At 41.4% G+C, this 24,359-nt stretch overlaps 1 protein-coding gene across 1 annotated transcript in view; it reads left to right on the top strand.

The window, feature by feature from the left end:
* Positions 1 to 8,299: 8,299 nt before the first annotated feature.
* Positions 8,300 to 24,359, top strand: part of LOC309328520 (vomeronasal type-2 receptor 116-like) — a gene marked incomplete at its 3' end in the record, with an annotated part of 32,808 nt that continues 16,748 nt past the window's right edge. Inside the window, exon 1 of the mRNA XM_081838516.1 lies at positions 8,300 to 8,366. The remainder of the gene's footprint in view (positions 8,367 to 24,359) is intronic.

Below are 24,359 nucleotides of genomic sequence, written 5' to 3'. Positions count from 1 at the left end.
TTCGAAATGATGCATGATGTTTTTGACATATTCAAAAGTTATTATGTGGGTCTCACAAATGATAAAACCAATGCATTCATCGTCTATGGAGATTCTCTGTCACTGAGCTGGCTAAGATTTCTTATATTTCTACGAGATCCTGAAAATAAGGAAAGCTCAACATTTAGAAAGGTGTGGATCATGACAACACAAATTGATTTTATACTATTGAGTTATCAAAAGTTTTTGGATCTTGAGCCTTTTGAAGGTGCCATTTCCTTTACCATTCACTCAAAAGACCTTCTTGAGTTCAATGAATTTCTTCAGATCATAAAACCTTACTGGAATTCAGGTGATGGTTTTCTCAAGGACTTCTGGGAGCAAGCATTTGACTGTACATTTCCAGATCTGATCATGCAGGTTAATGAAACCTGTACAGGGGAGGAGAAGTTAGAGTGTCTTCCTGGGCACCTGTTTGAAATGGACATGACTAGCCACAGCTACAATATCTACAATGCTGTCTTTGTTGTGGCTCATTCGTTGCATGCTATTTATTCATACAGATCGAAGCACAGAGCACTGGGGGGAGAAAAAATGTTTGAACTTCGAGATCTGCAGCCTTGGCAGGTAATTTGTTGCACACAATATATTATTTCAGTGAGTGAATTTCTCAAAGGCCAGACGTCCAGAGATAACATTTTGTTAGTGCCCACTTTCCTGTACAGAATAGATCCATCTATTGCTTTGTTATAAATTTCCATATGCTATATGAAAATACAGTGGTACCTCGGGTTAAGAACTTAATTCATTCTTAACCTGAAATTGTTCTTAACCTGAGGTACCACTTTAGCTAATGGGACCTCCCGCTGCTGCTGCACTGCTGCCACATGATTTCTGTTCTCATCCTAAAGCAAAGTTCTTAATCCGAGGTACTATTTTTGGATTTGCGGAGTCTGTAACCTGAAGTGTCTGTAACCTGAAGTGTCTGTAACCCGAAGTAGCACTGTATCTGATTCTTGACACTTGGTCTTCATTATACATATTTTTTTCTTATTTTTACTGTTTCTGTTTGAATCAGCTCCACTATTTTCTGCAAGGCACTTTATTTAACAACTCAGCAGGAGAAACAATGTCCTTTAATGAAAAAAGGGAACTGAGAGGTGGATTTGACATCACGAACATGATCACATTCCCAAACAAGTCCTTCCTTCAAATGAAAGTTGGACAAGTTGATCCTGATTCTCTTGAAAGAGAAGCATTCATCATTCATGAAGATATGATTGTGTGGCACCGAGGATTTAATCAGGTCTGCATTTTAGGAATCCTTCTGGTCCCCACTGTTCTTATGATGTGTTCTTTGCGTGTCAGGAATTGCATTTTGTTTAAAACTGTTTTTTTTCTCTATCTGATATGGCCAAGGAGAAATGTGGCTGCCTAGCACATTCAAAATTGGCATCACCTAGAAATGCCAAGGGAAAAAACCAGTACATTTTTTAATATCTATTTTCCCCATATATATGTATAAAGCAAAGCTTTGGAGTATATAAATGAAATTAATGCACAGGAGCCCATTCGGTAACGTCTTTTCCTCTTGCATGGAGACAATAACTCAACACATACTGTTTGCAAAAGGTCTCAGGTTCAATACCTTGAATCTCCAGCAGGGCTAAAAGGAATTCCTGCTGAGAGGTTTTTCAATTATTTTGCAGAATAGACTTAACATTGTGGAGAGCCCTCAAACTGTGTGGCTGACCTGCCAAACTTGGGGCCCTACCAGTCACCCCAATCCATGAATTCAGAAGTTTGGCACAGGTTTGGAGTGAATTGAACAATATTGGATTTGGGGGGAGCAGTATAGCACCATGGTGGGAAAGTCAGACACTGTAAAAAGGGGAGTGCTGCAATATGTAAAAAGGGGAGTGCTGCAATATGATTGCAAAGTTTGTCATAGGTTTCAATGGGATTCCAAATAATGGGATCCATAGACAACGCAGCTGTGTAAGGCAGCTATTTATATTGAACCTTTTTTCCCCCCTGAGTGGTGAACTTCATTAATAGAAGACAACTAAACAATCAGTTTTTCTGATCTCCTAAAAGACTTTTCTGCTATGGATAGGTGATTCCCCTTTCTCTGTGTAATGACCACTGCCACCCTGGGAATCAGAAGAAAAAGAAAGAAGGGGAAAAGTTTTGCTGCTATGGTTGTGCTCCTTGTTCAGAAGGGGAAATTTCAAACCAGGATGGTAAGTTATGCAGCACTCATATTTTTCATCCTACAAGGACAATGGCAAGGCTAGACAGTAGCATTTGAGGGGGTTCTTTTACTGCAAAAGGAGTAAGGAGCAACATGATAATAATAGGATAAATATAACATTAGTCTTTGGGGCATATGAGGAAATTGAATGTGGGATGATTCAGAAAAGGCAAACGAAAATTAACTTCTTCATAAAGTACATGATTAAGCTATGGAATTTGTTACCTCAAGAGGCAGTGATGCGCACAAATTTTCAAGGCTTTAAAGAAGTATTTGACAAACTCATGGAGGATTAAGCTATTCATGCCTATGACCTCTGGTGGCTTTGCTGTGCCTCCATCATCAGAGACTGAAATCTTCAAATACCTGTTGCTGGAAAGTGCGGAGGTCGGGGGAGACTTCTGTTTCACTCAGGTCCTGCTTGTAGGCTTCCCATAGGAATCTGGTTGGCCACTGTGAAATCAGGAAGCTGGATGAGATGGGTCATTGGCCTGATGTAACAGGTGCTTATGTTCTTTTGTGAAAAAGAAATGCAGTTAGAAGGATATCAATACACATAAAATCAACTTTGCACACTAAAGATTTTCATAAGCCTAAAAATACACTGAACATGCAGGCATCTCCCTGCAAGGCCCTTTCCAATGTAAAGGCAGCTCCCTTTCCAACTGGGGTAGGGGACGAGGTCCAGACTCAGCAGTCCTGCTAAAGAGGCCCCTCATGATGCTGGAAGACCATCACCCTGCTATTGTTTTATTGATTTATTGATTTAATATGATGTAAACAACTTTGAGATTTTTATTAAAAACATAAAGCGGAATATAAATTTAAAAACCAAAAAACCAAAATAAAAAACACTCATATATGAACACTTAAAACACATGGAAGAAATAGGTTGAATTTCATGTGAGCAAAGAAGTAATATGGAAGGCAAAATATGCTTGAAACGTAACAACTGAATCAGTATAATAGCTTTCAGAATACGGAGATCAAAACATTTATATCTGAAAACTAAAACACATGGATCCAATAGGTGTAATTTTATGTAAGTGAAGAAGACAAAAAATTGTTCAATCGGTATTGAAATTTGACCTTGTTTATTTTTCAGATATGACTAATTGCTTCAGATGCCCAAAAGCTCAGTATCCGACCAAGAACAAAACTGGCTGCATTGATAAAACGATTACCTTCCTATCTTACGAAGAACCTTTAGGGGTTAGTTTAGCATCATTTGCCCTTTCTTTCTTCCTCATCACAGCTTTGGTGCTAGGAATATTCATTAAGTACAGAGACACTCCCATAGTCAAAGCCAACAACCAGGACCTCACCTACTCTCTTCTGGTCTCTCTCCTGCTCTGCTTCCTCTCTTCATTGTTATTTCTGGGTGAACCTAGCACAGTCTCCTGCCTCCTCCGGCAACCAACTTTTGGCATCACCTTCTCAATGGCCGTTTCTTGTGTGTTGGCCAAAACTATCACTGTAGTTGTAGCTTTCATGGCCACCAAGCCAGGGTCCAGCATGAGGAAGTGGGTAGGGAAAAGACTGGCCTACTCAGTTGTGATTCCCGGTTCTCTTATTCAATCAACTATCTGTACTGTGTGGTTGATGACATCTCCCCCATTCCCTGATTTGGACATGCACTCTTTAGCAGAAGAAACCATTGTGCAATGTAATGAAGGGTCCGTCACAATGTTTTATTGTGTCTTGGGTTATATGGGCCTCTTGGCCATTATCAGCTTCATTGCCGCATTTGCGGCCCGCAAGTTACCTGACAGTTTTAATGAAGCCAAGTTCATTACCTTCAGCATGTTGCTCTTTTGTAGTGTTTGGCTGTCCTTTATTCCAGCCTACCTGAGCACAAGTGGAAAGGGCATGGTGGCTGTGGAGATCTTCTCCATCTTGGCCTCTGGGGGTGGGTTACTGTGTTGCATCTTTGCCCCTAAATGCTACATCATTGTTCTGAGGCCTGAACTGAACAACAGGGAGCAACTTATAAGAAGGAATAATTAAATAATAGTTTTGGTTTCACCTTATTCTGGAAAAAAAAGAAATATATGGAAGGTAAGGGTTTAAATTCTTTTTTTAAAAAAAATTCTGTCTATTATTACTAATATTTGTTTAAAATGCTCTGTCTTGGTGCATCATTTCCATTGCTGCTCCAAGTCCTGTTCTATTTTTCTGGATTTCTTAACCAGCCTCATATCACCAACATGCATAAATCTAATTAGTGCACGGATTAAGTCTAATTAATGCATTAATATCATAGAATAAGCTGTTCTTCAAGGCTTTGCTCACCCAGGAACAAAGTAGGTAATCAAGATTTTGTTCCCCTTCAGTCTACCTGAGAAACTCCATGTGTGAAAAGGTTTGAGCTGGTTAGTATGTGGCTGTCTCTAGCCAGTCTTGAGTTTCTATACTAATAATTGGGGAACTTTGACCACTTTGTAACTAAGTTGTACTGCCTGTTTTCTTAAGCAGTGTATTTGACCTTTGAAGAATTTTTAAGTAAACTGTTTCTAACTTACCAAACTTGTGCTCATTTTCATACATTGGGGGAAGTGGGAAACTTTGGAACTCTCTTCAAAGGGCACATTTTAAGGTTTTACTGCCTGTATTTCCATGCTATACGTTGCTGCATAGTTTGTTTACTCAGGGACATGCATGGCTTTTGAACTTGCAGTCCACAATTAGCTACCAGCTGTTCATTCACCGGGATGGATCACGGTTGGCCAAGTATAAGGTGGCCAGAGTGCTATGATCAGCCCCAGAGGTCTTGGGGCTACCCCTTAAGGCAGGCTTCCTCAAAGATGGAACATCGGCCCTCCAGATGTTTTTGGCCTACAACTCCCATAATCCCTAGCTAGCAGTGATGATAGAAATTGAAGTCTCAAAAAATCTGGAGGATTGAGTTTAAGGAAGCCTGGTTTAACGGATATGGGACTCACTCTTTTCAAATTGGTGCTGCTAATTCTGCAACTTTTTGGTGGCTTAGTGAGAAGTGGATAATGACTTTGGAGATCATGTGCGTTTTGGAGCCATTCTGCCCCTTTCTGGTGGTGCCCTACTGCCAGTAATTCTGGTTTGTTTGTTTGTCTGTTTGTTTGTTTGAACCTTCTGATTGTGGTTTGTGGCAGAAGGTGTACCACAGTAGGTCATCCCTTGTGGTGGAAATGGCATTGGAAGGATCATCATAGTATGAGGGGAGGACAGAACATCCCCCCCCAAGCTTGGTGTTGGGGTATCTGCCTGGTAGGAATCAGCATCTCAGTCACCCATTGAGACCCTGCTTGCTTGACTTGCACCACAACATGGTTCAACAGTGACTGACTCCCATGGGATAGGTTTGGGGCGGTCTAAACCCAGCAGATTCGTTCCATCAAAATGTGTTGTCTGGAATAATAAAAATTATTATTAATAATAATAATAATAATACCCCAGCCACTCTGTGCGGCTTCCAACCAAACACTAAAATACAAAAACCTATTAAACATTAAAAGCTTCCCTAAACAGGGCTGCCTTCAGTTGTCTTCTAAAAGTTTGGTTGTTATTTTTCTCTTTGTCATCTGGTGGGAGGGCATTCCACAGGGCGGGTGCCACTACCGAGAAGGCCCTCAGAATAATGAATTCTGAGACCCAATGTCATGCCTGCTGCTGTCAATAAATATTTCAACTGATTATATCCCTCCACTGTTGTGCAATCTGCTTATTTTTTTGCTCTCATGGCTCACATAATGCACCTGCCTGGGCCATATTAAGTTGAGATTCCTGCCTTGCAGAGACCCTTGAGGTCCATTCAAACTTTACAGTTCTATGATTCTATGGCGTTTGGCTCTTATGTGGCTGATAAGGACATTATTTTAGCAGCTAGTTGTTTGGTGAGCACCCTTAGAAACCTTTAAAGAGAAATGTGAGACCCAGTTATGTTCTTCTGGGTTCTAAGACCTGTTCATTGAATACAGATCACAATTGGAGCTTACATGTAACACCTTCTTAGAGTTGTGGGGTCCAAAGAAGGGGTCGATCCACAAGGCCTCCTTCCCCCCTTAGGTGTGGGGCTGATGGAAGTAGATGAAGTTAAATCCAATTTCTGCTAGGTGGCAGTGAGTGGCTTGACGGAATGGTTAGCAGCAAAACAGTTCGACAAAAATCACACTGAAGAGAATTTCCTCAATTTAAATAAACCCAGTCCTATGTTTCCACCCTTACTTCACTTGTGTCATGGCTCTCTATTTCATGGCTTTTGTCACAAGAGTATACTTTTCCTGTCCTTGATGACACGTCTGTTTTTGCCACAAATTTATTCTGTGTATAGAATCACGTGGCAAAACTGGAGTCGGACAGTCACCTTTATTTCAAGATTTGCTACTTTGAGTCACAAAACAAAATGGATTCATTTTGACTTTCCTACTGGTGTTCAGTTACCATGGAAGACTTTAAGCTAATTGCCACTTTTTGTGCCACCAAGGGGCAGAGGCAGCACGTAGGAAGATCTGAGAATAAACACACAACTCAACATGATGCAAACACCCACCCCCCAAAAAAGCCAAAACACCTCATTGGAACTAAAACTTTTCAAAAGTTATTAAGTCATCATACAATTATCCAAATCACTATACTTTGTCCAAGTGGACAGAGCACCAGAGGCATAAGTAAACTGTCAATAAACATCCATGAAAGGAATTATAATAATGAACCTCTGTACCATGAGAAAATAGGAGTAGTATCAAGAGGCAGCCATGGCTCCCAATTATCTTCCTCTCATTTTGGGTTTTCTTCATACTATCTTTCTGCCTTGAAATCAAAGTGTTGGAAATCTCACCTAGCATCCAAAGCATGTGTTTATACTGTTTTTATTTTAAAATAAGGTGTGCCTGTCTCTCTTGTTGTCTTTTTTGATAGAGCTAGGAATCATGCAATCTAGCTTAAGTCATTATGATAGGCAAAGAGCATCCATGTTTTCAGAGAAACTTGTCTACTAGGATGCTGTGGTCATTCACTTTGCTTTTTCTGCTGCCTCCTGTTGTGTGCAAAGCAGCTATGAGGTGCCCTGGGAGTGATACATTTCCAGTTCCACATGAGTGGTACCACTCAGGTGACCTCATCATCGGTGGGATTGCCTCTCAGTTCTATTATTCTTTCGTTGAAGATTTATTCAAGGAAAACCCTTCACAGAATCTGTTTGATAATCCACAGTAAGAGACTCTCCCTCCCCCTTCATTTTTGGGATTAATCCTTCCCGGTACTTTATTTAGTATTGAGCACCCTACTAAGCTGGCAGGCAGTAAATGATGGCTTTGTCTTTTGTGATAATGAGAATGCCTTCTATTTGGAAAAGAAATACGGAGATGTGATTAGTATGCTTGGTTTTAATTGCACGAAATGGATGTGTAAAAAGGACCAAGAAGAGGAGAATCAAGATGATACTGCTGTACCTAGTCTTGGGGCACAGACTCTGATTAATCTTCCTAGAACATATTTCATGAATCAGAGACTGTCTGAGAGAATTTCATTGAAATATTCTTGCTTTTCTGGGCCAGATGCAAAGAATGGATACCTGCATAGCCAGTTTGAGTATAAAGAGAAAGAGGTGGAGATTATTGGTTTTTGGGGGAGGGGGGGCCACTGGGATTAAGATTCAAACAAGACATAATACAGAGATGGCATGATGAATCATATATTTTATTTGGGATGAAGAGTATGATGTTTATTATTTTAGGACCACCATAAAACATAACAAGGTTATAGTTCTATATGTATCAGTTTGAGACAGAAAGGCAATTTGTTTTGTCTACTTCCTGCATTGTAAAATTCTCCTCTGAAATCTTAAACTAACCTCATTTGCAGCATGATAACAAAATTCTACCAGCACATCCTGGCCTTGGCATTTGCTGTAAAAGTGATAAATGAGAATCCCACCCTCTTGCCCAATTTCACACTGGGATTCCACGTCTATGACAGCTATTATGATGCAAGGATGACCTATCGTAACACTCTGGACTTGCTCTTTAAAATGCATAGATTTGTTCCAAACTACAAATGTGACTCGCAGAAAAACCTCATAGCCATAATCGGAGGACTTAGCTCTGATACCTCCTTCCATATGGCTGATACCCTAAGCCTCTACAAGATTCCACAGGTAGGTTTTATTAGTTGGGACATGAATTTTTTTTCTCACAAATCACACTCTTCTCTTCCCATTCTTAAAATGATTTTGAGATTCAGAAAGTGAATATGACTGATGCTTATGCATTACGAGCTGGAATGTCTATCAGAAATGTAGATTACTCCTTACCAGTAGAAATTGCTACACCAGTGAAAGTCTGAGTCAAGGAGACAGCAGGCAGTGCATTGGACACTTCCAACACCAACACCCTGTACCTCCCTTCAACTGCAAGTGAAGTTGTCTCTGCAAGGAGCCTGGACCACCTGAGGACTTATAAAGCTGACCTTCGACTCTACCTCCCTGGATAACCTGGATGACTGATGAAAGGGTGCTAACTTATTTGTAATATTTGAGTTCTGCAAGAATGGAGAGACAGAAGCTTTGTACAGTACTTATCATTTGGCTCAGAGGACTATGGAGGATGTGTCCTCCAATCAGTGTGGCCCTGAATTAGCCCTGAATTTCCTGCCAGGGAAACAGTCTGTTCTCAAGAAAGTCCCCAGCCATGCATTCCATTGCAGCAGACATAGGTCATGAGAACTCGTGCTCTCCTTCTTTGGAGAGATCCCATAAAGCCTGGCTGGAAGGAGCACAGGACACCAACATACCACCATGCAAGGAAGTACAATAGCATTCAAAAAATATCTACCACACACACACACACAACACCTTGAACAGGTGAACCATAGTTCCTCAGTCCAGTTGCAGGGTAACTGTGATACTTCCTTGTGCCGTGTGCATCTCATTCATGATTCCAAACAGCTCAACTAGAGTAGCATTCTTCTGGTGCATTAGTGGAATTTGGCCAGCATATCAGACATGGCAAAGATATATCTGGGGTTAATCCAAGTAGTGCAGCTTCTCCCAAATGCTAAATCTCCACAGACAGAGGAATTCAAGATTAGGATTGCACCCTACAAATGAAACAAAGGGACATGTCTGAAAAGACACAAATACTTTATGAAATAAAATATTCAGAAATTGGAAAATATTACCACAACACTAAAAATTTAAACTGGAAGAAGCATTCAGTTTAACCATCTCGAAATTTCTTCAACAAACATTTGTTGAATGAACAGAAAAATGATCAAAAAAATTGTTTAGACTCACGTACCTTTATAATGTCTGTACTTTTCCTTGTAGCTTACATATGGCTCGTTTCCACAAAAGGAGAGTGATATAGATCACTTGCTTTCCTTTTACCACATGGTGCCCAATGAAGCTCATCAGTATATGGCGATTATCAGCTTGCTTCACCATTTTGGATGGACATGGGTTGGACTCTTTGTTACAGATGATAATGGAGGAGAAAATTTCTTGCAGACTATGGAGCCATTGCTTTACCAACATGGAATCTGTTCAGCCTTCACACGAAGAATGGAAAAAGTAGCTCATTTTGATTTGGGAGGTGAAATTTTCAACATGCTCAATGAATATTATGTGGATGTCACAAATGATAAAGTCAATGCATTCATCATCTATGGAGATTCTCTGACACTGAGCTGGCTAAGATTTCTTCTATTTATACGAGATCCTGAAAATAAGGAAAGCTCAACATTTAGAAAGGTGTGGATCATGACAACACAAATTGATTTCATATTACTGAGTTATCAAAAGTCTTGGGATCTTGAGCCCTTTCAAGGTGCCATTTCCTTTACCATTCAATCAAAAGAGCTTCTTGAGTTCAATGAATTTCTTCAGATCATAAAACCTTACTGGAACCAGGCAGATGGTTTTCTCAAAGACTTCTGGGAGCAAGCATTTGACTGTACATTTCCAGATCTGCTCATGCAAGATATTGAAACATGTACAGGGGAGGAAAAGTTAGAGTGTCTTCCTGGGCATCTGTTCGAAATGGGCATGACTGGCCACAGCTACAGTATCCACAATGCTGTCTTTGTTGTTGTTCATGCTTTGCATACCATTTATTCATACAGATCAAAGCACAGAGCACTGGCAGGAGACAAAAGGTTTCAGCTTCAAGATCTGCAGCCTTGGAAGGTAACATGTTGCAAACAATATATTATTTCCATGAGCCAATTACCCCAAGTCTGAACTTCGTGACACAGGACATTTTTAAAGTGATATCATTTTGTAACATTTCTATCTGCTATATGAAAATGGCTCATTTTTAATACTTGGTCTATGTTAGGTGCAGATTCATAAGCAATAGTCATATAAAAGGGAGTAACACAATGCAAACAAAATATTATTTCAGTTAGCCAATTACTCCAAAGCCACAAATCATGAAATATGATATTTTTAAAGTGATAACACTTTGTGCTCACCCGTTTTCCTGTATATTTAGAATGTACAGAATTTTAGCCTTCTACTGCAATATTCTAACTTTTCTATGCACTGGATTGAAATTGCTCATTTTTTATATTTGGCCTTCAGTATATATTTTTCTTTTTTCTTTCCCCCCCTTGTTCTCTTTGAATCAGCTCCACTATTTTCTGCAAGGCATTTCGTTTAACAATTCAGCAGGGCAAACAATGTCCTTTGATGAAAAAAGGGAAATGGGAGGTGGATTTGATATCACGAACATGATCACATTCCCAAACAAGTCCTTCCTTCAAGTGAAAGTTGGACGTGTTGATCCTGACGCTCTTGAAGGAGAAGCATTCATCATTCATGAAGATATGATTGTGTGGCACAGAGGTTTTAATGAGGTCTGCATTCTAAGAATCCATCTGGTGCCCACTGTTATTAAGACATCTTCTTTGGGTGTCAGAAATTCCCATCTTTAAAATTGCTGTATCTATCTGATAGGGCAGAGGGGAAAAATTCTTTGGCACATTCAATGCAACTTTAAAGGTAAAGGTACCCCTGTTCATTAGGTCCAGTCATGGATGACTCTGGGGTTGTGCACTCCTCTTGCTCTATAGGCCGAGGGAGCCGGCGTTTGCAGACAGCTTCTGGGTCATGTGACCAGCATGACTAAGTTGCTTCTGGAGATACCAGAGCAGCACATGGATACGCCATTTACCTTCTTGCCAGAGTGGAACTTATTTATCTATTTGCACTTGACGTGCTTTCAAACTGCTAGGTAGGCAGGAGCTGGGACTGAACAACAGGAGCTTACCCCGTTGTGAGGATTCAGAACGCCAACCTTCTGATCGGCAAGCCCTAGGCTCTGTGGTTAAGACCACAGTGCCACCCGCATCCCTAATGCAACTTTAGGGTTGCCATATTTCAACTGTTGTTGAGCATTTCCTTAGCAAGATCCCAAAATTGATGACTTGGAAGGCAGCTATGCTCACCACTATAAAATTTCAGACTGATAAAATGTCAAGGGATAAGAAACAGAGAATTACAGCTGTAAATGTTTAAGTTAAGAAAACCTGAGGGAAGTTAAATATAAAAATGGAATGAAGGATTGCTAAAAAATTGGAAACAAGGGTGCAGTGAAGGGGAGGTATGGGGAAGTCATGTGTTGTTTGTGTATGTTTTTTTGTGTGTTTTTGTTTGTGAAAATTAATAAAAATTATTTAAAAAAAAAAAAAACCAAAATTGATGACTTGGGTTTTTTTAAATAACCCCCCCCCCCAAAAAAAAACCCCACATTTTTTTGTTTACTTGCCTAAGATCCAGGAGAAACCACCACCTTCCGTAAAGTCCCCCCCCCCCCGACATAACTTCCACCTTTGACATCCCTGTAATGTCCAGGAAAATCTTGAGGTATGGCAGCCCTATGTAACTTTGAACAGCTAAATTTGGGGTTTATATTTACAGTGCCTTGCATATATATAAAGCAAAGCTCTGGAATATCCACATGAAATTTATTCAGATTCCCCCATTTGTCAATCTCTTTATCAATAGCTTAGTAAAAACACATGTGCTGCTGGGAAAAGGTCCCTTTCATCTCCAGGCAGGGTTAGAAAGGAAATACTGGTGAAATTTTTGGACCAAAAGTCAGACTTGGCATAAGGCAGCTGGGTGAACTATGAAAAACATTGGGATCCGCTCCTAACCTATGCCAAAGTTTTGCAATTGTATTACAGCATTTCATAAGTCAATTGGTGAAGTTTAACTTATGAAATGCTGTAAAACATTTGCAAAACTTTGGCATAGGTTACCCCCAATCCATGATTGCAAAACTTTGGCACAGTTTTGAAGTGTTTCGGACAGTGCTGAATTTTGAGTGGTGTTAACTAGGAACCAAGATTGATGTATCAGTTACTCTGTCCCACCCCCCACCCCCCCCCCCGGAGTTATGCTATAAACACTGCAAAACTATTGCAAGACTATAGCACAAGGGGGAGTGATTTTGGCAATATTGCATTTGTGGTAACCGATAGAGCACCGTGCTGGGAATATCAGCCATACAGTTTTGAGGGCACTGCAAAATTTAAAGTTTCTGCTGCAAAATAATTGCAAATTTTATCATAGGTTTGGAGGGGATCCCAAATAATGGAATTTTACAGCTGTATAGGACAATTCTTTTTAAAAGACCTGTGCTGAGTAGGGAACTAAACACAGTTTCTCCTATCCTCTGAAACTGCTTTCCTGCTATGGATAGGTGATTCCCCTTTCTCTCTGTAATGACCACTGCCACCCTGGCAATCAGAAGAAAAAGATAGAAGGGGAAAAGTTTTGTTGCTATGGCTGTGCTCCATGTACAGAAGGAGAAATTTCAAACCAGGATGGTAAGTCATGCAGCGCCTGTTACACGATTAAAGAAAATTTCCTTAAAAGGATGTACCGGTGGTATATGACTCCAGCACAATTGGATAAAATGAATTAAAAGATTACGGTAGTAACAAATGCTGGAAAAGAGGGAGTCTTTTCCACATGTGGTGGACGTGTCCCAAAATTAAAAAATTATGGGACATGACTTATGAAGAAATTAAAAAAATGATTACACATCCATAGTTTAAAAAAAAGGAGAAAAGTTTTGCTGCTATGGTTGTGCTCCATGTTCAGAAGGGGAAATTTCAAACCAGGATGGTAAGCTATGTAGCACTCATATTTTTCATCCTATGAGGACAATGGCAAGAATAGATAGTAGCATTTGAGGGGGTTATTATAGATCAAAAAGTGGGTAAGGGGCAAGATAATGACAGTGTATAAAACTAGGCAAGGCATTGAGAAATCAGATAAAGGGGGGGGGATACCCGTCTCTAATACCATGAGAGCTCAGGGGCATCTAATGAAATCGAAAGTTGGATGATTCAGAACAAACAGAAGAAAATTATCTTCTTCATGCAGCACATGATTAAACTATGAAATTTCCACCCACAAGAGGTCAGGATAGACATGGACATGGAACAGTATAATTTCCCCCTTCTTTATTACACATCTGCCTTTCGCCACAAATCTATTGTGTATTATTTGCCAACAAATATTATTTGCCAACAAATATTTGGGTAATTGAAGTCCCCCATTACTACTTCTCTTCCTTAATTTTGACCCAAATGCTCTCACTTTGGCTTTGAGGTTCTAAATCTTGGATCTCTTCACAGGTATACACATCCCTGACATATAACGCCACTCCTCCTCCTTTCTTTTCTGGTCTGTTTCTCTGAAATAGATTGTATCCCTCCATTATTATATTATTCTCAAATAAGGTGTACAAAACTCTCTTGTTGTGCTGTATTGACAGAGCCAGGCATCATGCAATCTATTTTTTAAAAAATAATATTTATTAAATTTTCCGTTTTAATCACCCAATAAAAACCACATTGAAACATTTCAAATTACAATAAATCAACAAAGAGCCAAAAAATGCCAAATTGTATATCTTTTTGGGGTGGTTTACCTTGCTCTGAAGTTCGCAGATTGCTATTCATCTAACATCACATTGTGTTTCATAATTCATCAAAAAACCATTCCGATGTTAATCCTTCACTTAACTGTCCTTTATTTCTTCAGCCACTGGTCTGTTCAACTTTTTCCTTTATAGCTCTGTGTGGAATTTTCCTTGTTGTAATCCGCCTCCAGCCAGTCCATTTCCTATTTCTGCCCACAGTGGCCATAATATCCCTCATCCCAAACAGAGAGATGCCATCAGCCCTGGACAGCTTTCCAGAATTCCCCTCTGTACCTCCCCTCTGGAGCTATATAATTAATCCATGGATTAATTAGCCTGTCAGTCCTTTGCAGTATAGTTTTCACTCCTCAGTGGCTGCATTCATTTCCTGCTCTCAGGAGTAATTTTAAGTGTGTCACTGTCTGCCATTAATCCAGAATTCTCATCTTTGGCCTCTTGCCAGCTGCTAATGAGATGTTGCCTCCACACTAACGCAGTAAATCCAGTCAGGGAATCCTTTCATCTTTCTCTTGATAAAATCATAGTCCAAATTCCACACAATCCTTTCACCCATTAAACTTAGTGTCCACTCACATATTCACATATTCCAGGCGGTGTCTTAGTTATGGTGAAAGTCTTCTCGAGATCTAATCCTTCTCAGTGGATGGTTAAATTAGCAAGTTATTTTATCTCCGCTAATTCAAAGCATGTCTATTAATTAAGTCCAAAATTTGTCTTTAAAAATAAACAGGTGTCCTTTGCTCCTGGCGACAGCTTCGGAGAGTTACCTAGGTGTGCGTTGCATTTTACATCCAACACCCCCTGCCCCCACATCCCCTCATGATGGACAGCAGGTATCGGGTGGCTGCAGATGAAGCTGCCCCTCCACGATCCTGGTGGAGTTTCAGGATGCTAATTACTCCCTTATCCACACGAAAAGTTTCTGGTGATATGGACACAACTATCAGTCATGGCAGCCAGACAGGAAATCAGGCATCATGCAATCTAGTTTGTTTAAGTCATTCAGCAGGTACATTTTCAGATTGACTAGAAGGATGCTGTGGTTATTCACTTTGCTTTTTCTGCTGCCTCCTGTTCTGTGCAAAGCTGAAACTATGAGTTGCCCTGTAACTGATACATTTCCTGTTCCACATGAGTGGTACCATGTTTGGCTGTCTTTTATTCCGGCCTGGTTGATGGAAGTTGGGGGAGTTAAATCCAACCCCTTTTAGGTGGCAGTATGTAGCTTGCCAGAATAGTTAACAGCAGCTGAGTTTGAACAAAATCACACTGAAGAAATTTTGCACAATTTAACTTAACAAAACTCCATGTTTTACTCTTACTTCACTTGTGTCACACCTCTTTATTTCATGGTTATTGTCACAATAGTATAATTTCACCCTTCTTGATGACACATCTGGTTTTTGCCACAAATTTATTAGAGAAATAATAGCTGCCAAGTCATGTGGCAGAATTGGAGTTGGGCAGTGGCATTTCTTTCAAGATTTGCTACTTTGAGTCACAAAATGGGTTGACTTTGACTTTCCTGCTGGTGTTCACTCACCATGGAATACTTCAAGCTAATTGCCACTTTTTGTGTCTCAAAGGGGCAGAGGCAGCATGTAGGAAGATTTGAGAATAAACAAACAACTCAACATGATGGGGGGGGACCTCATTGGAACTAAAACTTTTTAAAACTTATTAAGTCATCATACAATTATCCAAATCACTATAATTTTTCCACCTGGTCAGAACACCAGAGACATAAGAAAACAGTCAATAAACAGCCATGAAAGGGGTTATAAAAATGAACCTCTGTGCCACAAGGAGATGGGAGTAGTGGCGGCAAGAAGCCATTTCTTATTTTCTTCAGATTATTGGTCTGCCTTGCGGTCAAAGTGTTGGAATTGTCACCAAGGACCCAAGCAAGTGTTTATACTGTTTTGATTCTAAAATAAGCTGTGCCAATCTCTCTTGTGTTGTATTGACAGAGCCAGGTATCATGCAATCTAGTTTGCTGAAGTCATTCTGCAGGGACTGATGGGCACAAGAGCATCCACGTTTTCAGAGCAGCTTGCCTACAAGGATGCTGTGGTCATTCACTTTGCTTTTTCTGCCTCCTCCTCTTGTGTGCAAAGCAGCTATGAGGTGCCCTGGGACTGATAAATTTCCTGTTCCACATGAGTGGTACCAGTCAGGTGGCCTCATCATCGGTGGGATTGCTTCTCAGTTCCATCATGTCTTCTTTGAATATTTATTCAAGGACAAGCCTTCACAGAATCTGTTTGATAATCCAGAGTAAGAGACTTTCCCTTCCCTTCATTTTTGGGATTATCCCTTCCCAGTACTTTATTTAGTATTGTGCATCATACTAAACTGACAGGCAGTAAATGATGGCTTTGATCTTTGTGATAATGAGAGTCCTTTCTGTTTTGGAAAGCAATATGGAGATGTGGTTAGTATGCTTAGTTTTAATTAATGGATTTGTAATAAGGAACAGCAAGAAGAGGATGGAGAGGATACTGCTATACCTAGTTTTGGGACATATAGGTAAAGGTACCCCTGACCATTATGTCCAGTCTTGGACGACTCTGGGGTTGCGGCACTCATCTTGTTTTATTGGCCGAGGGAGCCGGCATACAGTTTCCAGGTCATGTGGCCAGGATGACTAAGCTGCTTCTGGAGAACCAGAGCAGTGCATGGAAATGCCGTTTACCTTACCGACGGAGCGGTATCTATTTATCTGCTTGCACTTTGACGTGCTTTCGAACTGCTAGGTTGGGACATAGACTCTGTTTAATCTTTCTAGTATATATTTCATGAATCAGGGACTGTTGGAGTGGATTTATTTAAAATATTTTTCTTTTCCTGGGCTAGATGCATAGAATGGTGACCTGCATAGCCAGTTTGAGTACAAGGAGAAAGAGGGTGAGATTATTGTTGTCTTTTGAGGGGGGCAGGCAACTGGGATTAAAGGTCAAGCAAGAGATAATGGACAGGTGGCATGATGAATTATATGTTTTATTTGGGCTGAAGAATATGCTGTTTATTATTTTAAAAAGGTAATGTGACCCGTGACCATTAAATCCAGTCATGGACAACGCTGGGGTTGGGGCGCTCATCTCGCTTTACTGGCAGAGGGAGCCGGCGTTTGTCTGCAGACAATTTATCCGGGTCATGCAGCCAGCATGACTAAGCAGCTTCTGGTGAACCAGAGCAGTGCAAGGAAACTCCATTTAGCTTCCCGCCGGAGTGGTACCTATTTACCTACTTGCACTTTGACATGCTTTCGAACTGCTAGGTGGGCAGGAGCTGGGACTGAACAATGGGAGCTCACCCCGTTGCAAAAATTCAAACCACCAACCTGATCAGCAAGCCCTAGGCTCTGTGGTTTAGACCACAGCACCACCCACATCCTGTTTATTATTTTAGAAGCACCATAAAAGGTAACAAGGTTATAGTTCAATATGTATCAGTTTGAGATAGAAATGGCAATTTGTTTTGTCTACTTCCTGCATTGTAGAATTCTCCTCTGAAATTTTAAACTAACCTCATTTGCAGCATGATAACAAAATTCTACCAGTATAACCTTGACTTGGCATTTGCAGTGAGAGTGATAAATGAGAATGCCAACATCTTGCCCAATGTCACACTGAGATTACACATCTATGACAGCTATAGTGATGCAAGGATGACTTATCAAAACACTCTGATCCTTCTCTTTAAAATGCATAGATTTGCTCCCAACTACAAATGTGACTTGCAGAAAAACCTCATAGCCATAATTGGAGGACTTAGCTCTGATATCTCCTTCCATATGGCTGATACCTTAAACCTCTACAAGATTCCACAGGTAGATTTGAAGAGTAGGGACATGAATTCCCCCCCCCCCCCAAATCACACTCTTCTCTAACCATTCTGAAAACGGCATTGAGATTCAGTAAGTGAATATGACGGATGCTTAAGCATTACAAGCTAGAAGGTCTATCAGAAATGAAGATTACTCCTTATCAGTGGAGATTGCTACACCAAGTTAAAGTCTGAGTCAAGCAGGCAGCAGGCAGCACCTTGGACTCTTTCAACACCACCACCCTGTGACACACATCAAATGCAAGTGGTGTTGTCTCTGCAAGGAGCCGAGTTGACCTGAAGACTTAGAAAGCTAACCATAGGCTCTACCTCATTGGAGAGCCTGGTTGTCCTAATTTATATTGCACTATTGGACATCTGCAGGGCTAGAGTGTGTCTTTATGTTATAATAATAATAATAATAATAATAATAATAATAATAATAATAATAATAATTTATTATTTGTACCCCGCCCATCTGGCTGGGTTTCCCCAGCCACTCTGGGCGGCTTCCAACAAGGATGAAAAGTGCACTAAAATGTCACATATTAAAAACTTCCCTGAACAGGGCTGCCTTCAGATGTCTTCTGAATGTCAGGTAATTGTTTATCGCTTTGACATCTGATGGGAGGGCATTCCACAGGGCGGGCGCCACTACCGAGAAGGCCCTCTGCCTGGTTCCCTGTAACTTGGCCTCTCGCAGTGAGGGAACCGCCAGAAGGCCCTCGGAGCTGGACCTCAGTGTCCGGGCAGAACGATGGGGGAGGAGACGCTCCTTCAGATATACTGGACCGAGGCCGTTTAGGGCTTTAAAGGTCAGCACCAGCACTTTGAATTGTGCTTGGAAACGCACTGGGAGCCAATGTAGGTCTTTCAAGACTGGTGTTATATGGTCTCGGCGGCCGCTCCCAGTCACCACTCTAGCTGCCGCGTTCTGGATTAGTTGTAGTTTCCAGGTCACCTTCAAAGGTAGCCCCACGTAGAGCGCATTACAGTAGTCCAAGCAGGAGATAACCAGAGCATGCACCACTCTGGCAAGACAGTCTGCAGGCAGATAGGGTCTCAGCCTACGTACCAGATGGAGCTGGTAAACAGCTGCCCTGGATACAGATTTGACCTGTGCCTCCATGGACAGCTGTGAGTCCAAAATGACTCCCAGGCTGCACACCTGGTCCTTCAGGGGCACAGTTACCCCATTCAGAACCAGGGAATCCTCCACACCTGCCCGCCTCCTGTCCCCCCAAAACAGTACTTCTGTCTTGTCAGGATTCAACCTCAATCTGTTAGCCGCCATCCATCCTCCAACCACCTCCAGACACTCACACAGGACCTTCACCGCCTTCACTGGTTCTGATTTAAAAGAGAGGTAGAGCTGGGTATCATCCACATACTGATGAACACCCAGCCCAAACCTCCTGATGATCTCTCCCAGCGGCTGCATGTAAATGTTGAAAAGCATGGGAGAGAGGACAGAACCCTGAGGCACCCCACAAGTGAGAGCCCAGGGGTCTGAACACTCATCCCCCACCACCACTTTCTGAACACGGCCCAGGAGGAAGGAGCGGAACCACTGTATGACAGTGCCCCCAACTCCCAGCCCCTCAAGACGGTCTAGAAGGATGTCATGGTCGATGGTATCAAACGCTGCTGAGAGATCCAGCAGAACTAGGAAACAGCTCTCACCTCTGTCCCTAGCCCGCCGGAGATCATCAACCAGTGCGACCAAGGCAGTTTCAGTCCCATGATGAGGCCTGAATCCCGACTGGAAGGGATCCAAATGGTCCGCTTCTTCCAGGCGTGCCTGGAGTTGTTCAGCAACCACTCGCTCAATCACCTTGCCCAAGAATGGAAGATTTGAGACTGGGCGATAATTGGCCATCGTGGCCGCATCTAAAGATGGTTTTTTAAGAAGCGGTTTAATAACCGCCTCTTTCAGCGGGTCTGGGAAGGCTCCCTCATGGAGGGAAGCATTCACCACCCCACGAAGCCCATCGCCCAGTCCTTCCCGGCTAGCTTTTATAAGCCAGGATGGGCAAGGATCCAGGAGACAGGTGGTTGGCTTCACTCGTCCAAGCAGCCTGTCCACATCCTCGGAGGTAACAGATTGGAATTGATCCCACACAACTTGACTAGACAGGATTCTAGCACTCTCCCGCCCTGGCCCTGCTCCCACGGTGGAGTCTACCTCTTCCCGAATCTGAGCGATTTTATCTGCAAAAAACTTTATGAAATCATTGCAGGAGATCATGTGGCCCGTACTGGGCCCCGATGTCGCAGGAGGTTCTGCTAAATTGTGAACCACCTGAAAAAGTCTCCTGCTGCTGTTTTCTGCAGATGCAATAGAGGCAGCGAAGAAAGTCTTCTTCGCTGTCGCTATCACCACTTGGTAGGCTCGACGTTGAGCTCTAACCTGTGTCCGGTCAGATTTGGAATGAGTTATCCGCCACCGGCGCTCTAGCCGTCTCAACGATTGTTTCATTGCCCTCAGATCCGTGGAAAACCACAGGGCTACCTGAGCTCCATGCAATCGGAGAGGGCGCTTCGGAGCCAGACAGTCAATAGCCCTGGTTAACTCCACATTCCAGCGGGCCACCAGGGAATCGGCTGAAAGGCCATCAACATGGGATAAAGCATCCCCTACCACTCTCTGGAAACCATTTGGATCCATTAAGTGGCGGGGGCGGACCATCCGAATCAGTCCCACCTCCCTGCAGAGGGGATGGGTCACAGAGAAGTCCAGTTGCACTCATCATCTGACTCAGATGTCTATAGGGAGATGTATCTTCCAGCCAATGTAGCTCTGAATTAGATTGTGGTAGTTCCCCTGTCTTGAAAATAGTCCATTCTAAGCAAAGTCTCCTGTCATGTACTCTATTGTCCTATTGATAGGTCATGACAACTCATGCCCCCTTCTTTGAAGAGACCCCAGAGATCCTGCTTGTATGTAGTTCAAGATGTCCTACCATGCATGTACCCTGGCATCCACAACACATCCACCACAAACACACGCATAGCACCTTGAACATGCAAACCACAGCTCTTCAATACTTAAGTATCACCACAACTCAAATTTATTTTCAACTGGAAATATCCCTCAATTTAAACAGCCACATGCTAAAGGTAATTCTATATACTTATCTTTACAATGTCTGTTTCCCCCACCCCCACTAGCTTGCATATGGCTCATTTCCCCAAGAGGAGAGTGATATAGATCACTTGCTTTCCTTTTATCGCATGGCACCCAATGAAGCTCATCAATATATGGGGATTATCAGCTTGCTTCAGCATTTTGGATGGACATGGGTTGGTCTCTTTGTTATGCATGGTGATGGAGAAAAATTCTTGCAGGCCCTGGAGCCCATGCTTTACCAGCATGGGATCTGTTCAGCCTTCACACAAAGAATGAAGAAAACATATAATCTCGATATGGTGGAAGAGCTTTATAACATACTCAAAAGTTATTGTTACAGATAGGTAGCCGTGTTGGTCTGCCATAGTCAAAACAAAACAAATTCCTTCCAGTAGCACCTTAAAGACCAACTAAGTCAGTTCTTGGTATGAGCTTTCGTGTGCATGCACACTTCTTCAGATACACAAAAGTTATTATGTAGCTATCACTAATGACAAAGCCAATGCATTCATCGTCTATGGAGATTCTCTGTCACTGCGCTGGCTGAGATGTGTTGTATTAAAAGAGATTTTGAAAATAAGGAAAGCTCAACATTTAGAAAGGTGTGGATCATGACAACAGAGATTGATTTCGTACTATTGAGTTATCAAAAGTCTTGGGATCTTGAGCTCTTTCAAGGTGCCATTTCCTTTACCATTCACTCAAAAGAGCTTCTCAAGTTCAATGAATTTCTTCAGATTATAAAACCTTACTGGAATCCAGGTGATGGTTTCCTCAAGGACTTCTGGGAGCAAGCATTTGACTGTCCATTCCCAGATCTGCTCATGCAAGATACTGAAACATGTACAGGGGAGGAGAAGTTAGAGTGTCTTCCTGGGCATCTGTTTGAAATGGGCATGGCTGGCCACAGCTTCAATATCTACAATGCTGTCTTTCTTGTGGCGCATGCTTTGCATGCTATTTATTCATACAGATCAAAGCACAGAACAATGGCAAGAGACAAAAGGATTGAACTTCAAGATCTGCAGCCTTGGCAGGTAACATGTTGCAAACAATATATTATTTCAGTGAGTCAATTATTTGAAGGCCAGGTGTCAAGAAATAAGAATTTGTTAGTGCCCCCTTTCCTGTATGTTGAGCATGTACAGAATTTTAGCCATCTAGTGTTGTGTCATAACTTTTATCAGCTATATGAAAATAGCTCATTGTTTAGTCTTGGTCTGCATTTTATATATGTTCCTTCTGTTCCCTTTTTCTGTTTGAATCAGCTGCACTATTTTCTGCAAGGCACTTTATTTAACAACTCAGCAGGAGAAACAATGTCCTTTAATGATAAAAGGGAAATGAGAGGTGGATTTGACATCACAAACATGATCACATTCCCTAACAAATCCTTCCTTCAAATGAAAGTTGGACGATTTGATCCTGACACTCTTGAAGGAGAAGTATTCATTTTTCATGAAGATATGATTGTATGGCACAGATGTTTTAATCAGGTCTGAATCTTAGAAATCTTTATGTTCCTCACTATTCTTATGACATTTTCTTTGGGTGTCAGAAAATTCCATTTTATTTAAAACTGTTGTTTCTATCTGATACGGTCTAGGAAAAATGTGGCTGCCTAGCACATTCAAAATTGATGCTGCTTGAAATGACAAAAGGGAGAGGGGGTAGCCTACATTTTCGCAGAAGTAAATTTTTGATTTATACTTACTATACCTTCCATATATATATAAAGCAAAGCTTTGGGGTATATCAATGAAATTACTATATAGGTGCCCATTCAGTAACCTCTTTTCTTATTGCATGGAAACAATAACTCAGTAATAGAAGACATATTGCTTGCAAAAGGTCCCACGGCAATTTCTTGCACCTCCAGGCAGTGCTAATGGAATTCCTGCTAAGACGTTTTTCAATTATTTTGCAGCATTTTGTAGAACAAACTGCATTTTGGTGAGCCCTCAAATTGTGTGGCTGATCTACCAAACTTGAGGCCCTACCAGTCACCTCATTCCAAAAATGCAAAACTTTGGTACAGGTTTGGAGTGAATTGGACAATATTGGATTTGGGGTGACCAGTATAGGAACAGGTTGGGGAAGTCAGACACTATTTTGGGCCACCTCGGTATGTGGGGGTTTTTGCTGCAAAATTCATTGCAAAGTTTGTAGTAGGTTTGGAGGGGATCCCAAATAATGGGATTCTTAGTGCAGCTCTTTTATATTGAACCTTTTTTTGCTGAGTGGTGAACTTCATTAATAGAAGTTAAATAAACAATCAGTTTCTCTGATCTCCTAAAAGACTTTTCTGCTATGGATAGGTGATTCCCCTTTCTCTCTGTAATGACCACTGCCACCCTGGGAATCAGAAGAAAAAGATAGAAGGGGAAAACTTTTGTTGCTATGGCTGTGCTCCATGTTCAGAAGGAGTAATTTCAAACCAGGATGGTAAGTCATGCAGCGCCTGTTACACGATTAAAGAAAATTTCCTTAAAAGGATGTACCGGTGGTATATGACTCCAGCACAATTGGCTAAAATGAATTAAAAGATTACGGTAGTAACAAATGCTGGAAAAGAGGGGAGTCTTTTCCACATGTGGTGGGCGTGTCCCAAAATTAAAAAATTATGGGACATGACTTATGAAGAAATTTAAAAAATGATTACACATCCATAGTTAAAAAAAAAACAGAATTATTTTTATTAGGAATTTGCACAAAGGACATCCCAAAGAAAAAGCGAAGAGTCTTTCTATACGCAATCACGGCCGCAAGGATCGTGATAGTGAAACATTGGAAATGTGATACAATCCCAACAAAAGAAGAAAGGCTCTTAAAATTAAGTGAATATTTAGAACTTGCCAAATTAACGGACCTAAGAAAGAACAAGGAGAGAATGGGCTGTCTTTATAAATTACATGGAAAAGGAAGGCTTCCAGAACATCACTTGGTTTAGTGTAGAGTAAATCCCACTGGCAATTAGACTGTCTCTCCAAGATTTACCATCCGAATACAGGTATCTGGAAAAAACAGATTTACTAAGTACATTTATGGATAGGGGGAAGTCATGATACGAATTAAGGAGCCAAGCCAAAGCTGTTTTAAAAAGGCTTGAACTCCCTATGTAGAAGTTGATGTGAAAACACAGTAGTACCTCAGGTTACAAATGCTTTGGGTTACAAACTCTGCTAAACCGGAAGTAGTTGCTCTGGGTTGCAAACTTTGCCCCAGGTTGAGAACG

Source organism: Podarcis erhardii (genome assembly GCF_964252035.2).
Source record: "Podarcis erhardii genome assembly, chromosome: 13".
Lineage (NCBI taxonomy): Eukaryota > Metazoa > Chordata > Lepidosauria > Squamata > Lacertidae > Podarcis > Podarcis erhardii.
This window is presented reverse-complemented; position numbering and strand designations above follow the sequence as displayed.